At 45.8% G+C, this 8,762-nt stretch overlaps 1 pseudogene; it reads right to left on the bottom strand.

The window, feature by feature from the left end:
• Positions 1 to 674: 674 nt before the first annotated feature.
• LOC103604970 overlaps positions 675 to 8,762 on the bottom strand; it is a 17,082-nt pseudogene continuing 8,994 nt past the window's right edge.

Here is an 8,762-nt window from a genome sequence, read left to right as displayed (position 1 = left end):
CGGTGCAGGAGACGGCAGGGAGCCTGGCCGAGGGGCCCCCGCCTTCCGGTGCCTACAGCCTGGCTGGGGCCCACAACACACAAGTAAATGAATACACAGCACAGACAAGGAGCAGCACGTGCCATAGAGAGCCATGTGGGGCCAAGACATGGGCGAGAAGGCCAGAGCAGGAGGGGACATCTGCACCAAGGCCAGAAGGACGTGAGCGGGGGGCACAGAGGCCTCCGGGGAAGATCTCTGCAGGCGGAGGGCGCGGGAGGGCCAGGCCCTGCGGCAGCAATGTGCTTGGTGTGACAGGCACCGGGGAGGAGAAAAGGCCGGCAGTGTCCCACGGGCTTTCCACACCACTAGGCATCGTGCGAAGTGACTGGGAGGCCACGAGGCATTTGGAGCACAAAAGTAACACGATACAATTTAACTTTTATTTATTTGAAACCTGAGAACATCAATTATTTAATTTTGTGCAAAATCTCTCACTGTGACATTAACACGACCAACACCAGACACCCCCATTTACCAAAAAGCCTTTGACCAAATGAAAACAAGAGGGGTGTCAACTGTCCCCAGTACACCAGTGGCGTTCCTCGTAGCTGGCCAGTTGCTGCTAGGGTCTCAACATCAAGGGGACCATCACCGTGGCCTGGGGAAGGGTACACTTTTCTTGACCAAGACCTTTATGCCACAGAACAGCCACAGTGGCACACGGTCTTCTGGTGTCAGGCCCTCTCCCCACCTGGCCTTGCCGTGGCCTCCTTTGCCATGGCCTCCCAGACCCTCGGGATCTCATGGATGAGCAAGGAAAAGGCCTCCACAACCTTGCTGGCTCTTGGCTGAGGTCTCCATGAAGGGGCCACCCGCTCTGGGTGTGGGCTGGCAGCGCACGAGCATCTCCAGCATTGGTCACAAGGTCATACTTGTTGCCCACGAGGGCGAGGAGCTGGGTGAGGTGAGGGCTCCAGGTGGCCTGCATCTGCTGCAGGGGGGCCAGAGACAAGGGGTCACGGAGAGTGAAAACACTCAGCATACCATCGCCAGCAGCCAAGCTCTGCCATGCAGGGCCCTGTGCACGGCCTGCCCTGCTGCGTCCAGCAGGTTCAGAATGCAGCCTCCACGGCCCAGGGCCATCTCCTTCCAGTGGGCATCTTGGATGGTGGGTTGTGGTCCTCCACGGGGCACTGGTAGTCCAGCTGGATGGTCAGTGCACTCTTGCCCACGCCACTCATGCCCACCACCACTGCCTTGTACTCGGGCAGCTGCTTGCCCACACCCCCATGGTGCTTGAGCCCCAGGTCTCTTCTCCTGAGAGGTAGGGTCCCCAAGCCCAGGCCCTGGTGGAGGATGCTAGGCCTTGCTGGCAGCGCTATGTCCCGGCACGTAGCTCAGGGAAGAGATGTGGACAGCAGGCCCTGTGTCCGGGGAGAGGTGGGTGCGCTGGTCGCGGTGGCAGCAGTGGCTCTGCGGATTTAACTTTTAAAATTATCAACCAGGGCTGCGTAGTCAGCTCAGCTGGTTAGAGCGTAGAGTTATAACACCAAGGTCAAGGATTTGGATCCCTGTCCCAGCCGGCTGCCCAAAACACACACACACACACGCACACAAATATGTGGGATCTAAAATGATCAACCTGTTTTCTGTGTGAATTTTAGGGGACAAAACTGAAAACAGAGAGACCCACTATGTCCCTCAGAGCGTTTTGCATAAGCACTCAATAAACTAATACTGTGAAAATCTATAGCCCAACATTTAAGATAGTAGCAAAAATTTCTATCATGTTTACATAGTGGCAATGGATGTAATTTCCAAAATATTGTAAACACTTACTTTTAAAATGAAACCATGACATCATTCCTTAAGTGTGTCCAATGAACCCTGAACACCATCCTGATCTGAAACTCACTGTCACGTGCTTTACAAACACAAAGTCTCTTGGTCAGCAGACAGTTTTACTTCACATCCTTTTCTCCTGAACTCACTTCCATTCAAGTTCCCCCACAAATTTTTATTCTAAACACACTAAATATTATGTTTGAACATAATTTATTGATGACCTATTATTTATCCCTGGAGGTATAGATTAGATACAGATATAGATTTGTAAAATACATATATACACACACATACATACTTTCAATTTGTAAATTTCTTTTTTTTTTCCTTTTTGTCTTTTTTACTGACCAGTAACGGGATCGCAACCCTCGGTGTCACGCCCGTACCAGTGCGCCACCAGGCCGGCCCTCAATTTGTAAATTTCTGTGAACGTAATCTCATGTTAAAAATGTTTCTCCTAGACTGAGTTGGTATTACAATTATTAGTGCATAATTAACCAAAGCAACCTAAATACATGTAAATTTTGATTAAGACTAAAAAGTTGAATTATATTGGAAATCTATCTTTTAATAACATGTCTGGGGCCTTTTTTTCCCCTGACAGTTAGTTCATGTATCCACTGATGAGAATTACTGGTTGCTGTCATGAGTGTACAGAATCAGTATTATCCTAGGCTGTTCCAGTCTTTGTGGGTTATCAGAACTTATTAACATTAGTGTCACTAAAGTTGGCATATAACCCCCACTGCTAAATTTGACTGGCTTAAAAAGTATTATACCTATTTTTTCATAACTGCATAGTATGAATAAATAGAGATAGAGGAAATTTTGTTATAGCAGCCTAACTCTGTTCTTTGAAACTCTTCTGGTCACAGGTGTTACATGAGAGCTGAAAAGAGACTGCAGAGGTCTCACAGGACTGGGAGGTGTTATAGCAAATAGAAAAGACCTTGGTGCAACCCAGGTGCTCAGTTCAGACTCCAGAAAGCACTAGGATTAAGGGCCACACACTAGTAAGCTTTACATTAGTGTAGAGTAAAGGAAAAACTAAAATATCTGAAATGGAGAATTCATTGAATTGGCTGATGCGCCACCAGGCCGGCCCTCAATTTGTAAATTTCTGTGAACGTAATCTCATGTTAAAAATGTTTCTCCTAGACTGAGTTGGTATTACAATTATTAGTGCATAATTAACCAAAGCAACCTAAATACATGTAAATTTTGATTAAGACTAAAAAGTTGAATTATATTGGAAATCTATCTTTTAATAACATGTCTGGGGCCTTTTTTTCCCCTGACAGTTAGTTCATGTATCCACTGATGAGAATTACTGGTTGCTGTCATGAGTGTACAGAATCAGTATTATCCTAGGCTGTTCCAGTCTTTGTGGGTTATCAGAACTTATTAACATTAGTGTCACTAAAGTTGGCATATAACCCCCACTGCTAAATTTGACTGGCTTAAAAAGTATTATACCTATTTTTTCATAACTGCATAGTATGAATAAATAGAGATAGAGGAAATTTTGTTATAGCAGCCTAACTCTGTTCTTTGAAACTCTTCTGGTCACAGGTGTTACATGAGAGCTGAAAAGAGACTGCAGAGGTCTCACAGGACTGGGAGGTGTTATAGCAAATAGAAAAGACCTTGGTGCAACCCAGGTGCTCAGTTCAGACTCCAGAAAGCACTAGGATTAAGGGCCACACACTAGTAAGCTTTACATTAGTGTAGAGTAAAGGAAAAACTAAAATATCTGAAATGGAGAATTCATTGAATTGGCTGAACACCAGACTAGATACAGCTGAAGAGAGGATTTTTCAACTCAAAATCACATGAGTAGAAATAATCTGAATCAAAATGCAGAGAGAAAAAAGTAGAAAAATGAAAAAATCAGAAAAGAATATTAGAGACCTGTGGGACAAGATCAAATGGTCAAATGCACATAAAAATTGGACTCCCAAAAGGAGGAGAGAAAGAAAAGGGAGCAGAAGAAATGTTTTTTTTTTTTTTCCCCTTTTTGTCTTTTTTCATGACCGGTAATGGGATCGCAACCCTCGGTGTCACGCCCGCACCACGCTCAACCAGTAAGCGGACCGGTCTCTATATGGGATCTGAACCCTCGGCGGGAGCGCCACCGCACTCCCAAGCGCCGCACTCTACCGAGTGCACCACTGGGCCGGCCCAGAAGAAATGTTTAAAGAGATAATATGTAAGAAGTTTACCAATTGATGAAAATACACCAACCCATCCATCCAAACAGTTCAACAGACACCAAAGAAGAAAAATTCACAGAAAAACATATGGAGGTATATCATAGTCCAGCTGCTGAAAACCAATTATAAAGAGAAAAGACCTAAAAGGAGACAGGTAGTAAAAGATACATTAAGTTCAGAAAAACATCAGTAAGAATGAGAGCTGACTTATCATCAGTAGCAGTGAAGCCAGAAGTCAAAGAAAGGACGCCTGTAAAATACTCAAAGGATGGGCCGGCCCGGTGGTGCACTGCTACAGTGCGCTGCTTGGGAGCGCGGTGGCGCTCCCGCCGAGGGTTCGGATCCCACATACAGACCTGCCGCTCACTGGCTGAGCGAGGTGCGGGAGCAACACCTAGGGTTGCGATCCCGTTGCCGGTCCCGGTCCGGTACAGGCGCGACACTGAGGGTTGCGATCCGTTGCCGGACACGAAAAAAGACAAAAAAAAAAAAAAAATCTCAAAGGAAAACAAACAAAAATCATTGAGACCAGAACTCAATGTCTAATAAAAATATCTTTAAAAAACTAAGGGTAATGGGCCGAGCCCGTGACACACTCAGGATAGTGCGGCGCTGGGAGTGCAGCAGCGCTCCCGCCGCAGGTTCGGATCCTATATAGGGATGACCGGTGCGCTCACAGCGCTCACTGGCTGAGCACGGTGCAGCCGGTCTCAAAAAGGACAAAAAAAAAAAAAAACACTAAGGGTAATGAAAGATGTTTCCAGATAAACAAAAGCTGAAAAGATGTTACCAGAAGACCCAGACTTCAAAAAAATACTAAAGGAAATTCCTCAGACCAGAGGAAAATAATCTCAAATGGAATCCTGTCCCACACTAAGGAGTGAACACATGAGAAGATGGCTCTGTGGGTAACTAGAAGAGCCATTTAAAATAGTTTATTCAAATGATTATTGAATGAATGCTTACAGAAAATTTTAAAATAATGGATTGTGGGTTTTAGAGCAGCACTGTCCAGTACAATGTTCTGCAATAATGGAAATGTTCTTTAATGACAGCTCCTGTCAAGTGCAGAGGCCTCTACCCTCATGGGGCTCTTGTGCACTTCAAACGTGGCTAGTGTGTTTGAGTAACCAAATTCTTACATGTGTTTAATTAAAATTAATTCAACTTTATATTTAAATAGCCACATGTGAGTGCTGGCTACCATATTGGACAGCACAGCCTGCAGAAACAAAAAAATATGACCAAATAAAGAACAAAGGGTAGGAGGGGAGTAAATGTTATTTCACTGTTTTAATGTTCTTTTGTGGTTGATGAAGTGGTATAATATCATTTCAAGGTCAGCTGTGGTAAGTGAAGGATACATACATATATAGTTTCTAGATTGACAACTAAATGTGTGTATGTGTATACACACACACACACACACAACATAACAATTGCTATTCCTTGAAGTTGATATGACAAGCATACAGAAAGGACATTGTTGGGAGGGAGGGAGGAGAGGGGGGAGGGAGGGAGGTTTCGGTAATGGGCCACAATAATCAACCACATTGTATATCGACAAAGTAAAATAAAATCTTTATTATTATTTTTTTTGTCTTTTTTGTGACCAGTAAGGGGATCGCAACACTTGGTGTGGTGTCGCCTGCACCGCGCTCAGCCAGTGAGTGCACCAGCCATTCCTATATAGGATCCGAACCCGTGGCGGGAGCATCGCTGTGCTCCCAGTGCCACACTCTCCCGAGCGTGCCACGGGGCTGGCCCTAAAATAAAATCTTTAAAAGAAAATACAATAGAGGAGATAAAATGGAATAATAAAAAATATGTGAAGGATCCAGAAGGTGGCAGATGGAAGAAAAACAAAACAGTTAGTGAGGAGGTGGTTTTAAACTCAACTATGACCATTGTTACATTAAGTGTAAACGTACAAACACCACAATTAAAAGACAGAGACTTTAGACTGAGTAAAAAAACCCCAAAATCCCACCTAAGTTGTGAGTTTACAAATCAAGAAATCAGGACAAGATGAAAGTACAGGATAGAAAAAGATACATTGTCCAAACATTGATCATAAGAAAGCAGGTTGGCTGAGGGTACTTCACAAAGTTCATTAAAAAAAGAATTAAAAGATAATACAGATCTTTCCACGAACTTTGTGAAGTACCCTCGTATTAACATCAGACAAGGAGGCTACACGTTAAGAACTATCACAAGAGTCCGTAATGCTAAAAAGTGTCAACTCCTCAGTAAAATGTAAGAATCTGAAGTGTGTATAAGAACATAACTTGCAAATGTTTGAGGCAAAAATTGACAGAACTAAAAGGAGAAATAACTCAATTGGAATATAATTGGAGATTTTAATGTTTCACTATGTAATTAATAGAACAGGCAGACATGAGTATCAGTAAGGATTCAGAATATTGGAAGAATGTCGTTAACTGCCTCAGCCTGACCGACATTTATAGAACACTTCACTGAACAACTACCAACAGTCTCCTTGGTTCACTTGGTTTTAATTACCTACATTCTATGGAAATGATACCTTCTCTAGCCATGACAAGCATATGGCTACTCAGCCACGTCACACGTTGGCAGAGTAGGAAGGAAGGAACTGGGGAGAATTCTGGGGTTTCACCCTCCGTCTCTGAGCAAGTAATCGGCTGTGTGGCCTGAGGTCCCACTGTGTCCACCTCCCACCCACAGGAGTGGCAGCCCTGGCACTCTGAAGTCCCTCTGGTGCTACTGCTCCATTCTGAGGTGGCGTTGGGGGCTACCCCATGATGCTGCCTCATTTAAAGACACTGTTTCTAGAAGAAAACAAGATTCGAACAATCAGCATAGAAAAACTATTTTTGAGAGAAAACTCAGGAAACGGGGAAGGCCTGCGGCCTCCAGTGTTTGTGTCGGGCCGTCCTGCTCGGAGGGAGCGTGACCAGAAGTGCTGAAGTGCTGAGTGTGAAGTGTTCCTCGGTCACATCAGCGTGCAGGGTTCGCCGTGTGCCAGCACTGCCCTGAGGACTTTCTGAGTGCGAGCTCAGGCCATCCTCGTTCTGCAGCTCCGTGTGACAGGTGCTCTCACTGCCTTGTCACAGCCAGGAACGGGGGCTGCGCACCTGCCCAAGGCGAGTCCACCAAGCACCGCTCGTCCCCGCGCCAGAGGCAGCAAAGCGCGGCCTCCTCTGCGGTGCTCGCTGGAGCGGCCTGTTACTGTTATGATAACTCTGAATTTCAACAGCCGTAAGAAACGAAACTTCAGAGTGAAATGCAGCACGCCACTCGCGTCATTCCACAAAATAACGTGAACAACTTGTGGTTGACAGTCCGGCAGCCTTAAGAGTATCACGTGCTTTATCATTTCTCTCTACGAAGACACCTTCAGAGGCTCATCACCAGTCACCAGGTGAAAACCAGACCCCGCAGTCTGTGTTTCTTGCAAACAGGACCCTCCTGTCCAGCTCCTGCCACCCCCCCTTTTCTTCTCACTGCTGCGCCCAGGCCTTGCCCGTGCGTGCCCCCTGCCCCCGCCACGTGCCCACCTGCTCCTGCACCCGTCTTTGCTCACACAGTGCTCCCACCTGCACCCAGGCCCCCTCCCCCTATATCCTATTCCCTCTTCTTGCACAAAGTGTTCCTTCATCGAGGCACTGCCGCGCTGTCTTTCTCAGGGCCCCAGGACTTCGCAACGTGCGCGTATGTATGTAGCGGTTACTTGATACTCAATCACTCGGTGCCTTCTGAGGCTCTTTGTTGCCTTCCTCCTGTTGTACTGGCTTTTGGCTGTGACTCTTCACTTGCATGTCTTATCTCCCCAACTCTATTAGGAATAAGCACTGGGACTGCAGAGACCTCGAGTTGTCCTCTGAACCACTCGCAGTGCCGTACCCGTGACCGATGCTCAGTAAACAGCTGTCTCGTGAAGTCAGGTGGCTCCTGTCATCCGATCAGGGCCAGCAGGGGCTGCTTTTGCTTCTGTCCTTTGGCTGTGGGACCCCTGCCCACCCAGAAGAGATGGAAGGAGCACTTTGAACTGCAGCATAGAAATGTACTATACGGAGAGAAGACAAATGTTCTCATTGTGGCAAGCTTTAAGAGAAAACATAAGGTATATTCATTAAAATATGACTTTTTGGTCATTAAACCATGCTGAGTTGGATGTTTGTCCCCTCCGAGGCTCATGTTGGAACTTAATCCCCAGTACAGTACTGGAAAGGTGAGGTCTTCAAGAGGGGATTAGACCATGAGGACATAGATTAACCCATTCATGTATTCATGGGTAAATGGGTTAATGGGTTATCCCAGGGCGGACGGGGGCTTTATAAGGAGAGCGCATGAACGTGCCCAGGCACTTTGTTGCTCACCCCTCGACAGGTGACACCCTCTGTTGCCACGGGAAAAGTCTCTGCCAAGCAGAAGGCCTTTACCAGATGTGACCTCCACCTTGGACTTCCCGGCCTACAGAACTGTGAGAAATAAATTTTGTTTCTTTAGAAATTACCCAGCTTCAGGTATTCTGTTATAAGCAACAGAAAATGGACTAATATGAACCATAAATTCAAAAAGTATCATCACGAATGTAAGCGCTATAATAAATAAGTGACCAATTTCACATTCCTGGTTTTCTTATTTGCAGACACACAAATGCCACAGTGTAAAAAATCATATTACCATGAACTCTCTGCCACCCAGAATTTTGAGAAGAATGGAGTGTCCTGTTTGTTC

This window comes from Galeopterus variegatus, unplaced genomic scaffold (assembly GCF_000696425.1).
Source record: "Galeopterus variegatus unplaced genomic scaffold, G_variegatus-3.0.2 Scaffold5509, whole genome shotgun sequence".
NCBI classification, from domain to species: Eukaryota; Metazoa; Chordata; class Mammalia; order Dermoptera; family Cynocephalidae; genus Galeopterus; species Galeopterus variegatus.
This window is presented reverse-complemented; position numbering and strand designations above follow the sequence as displayed.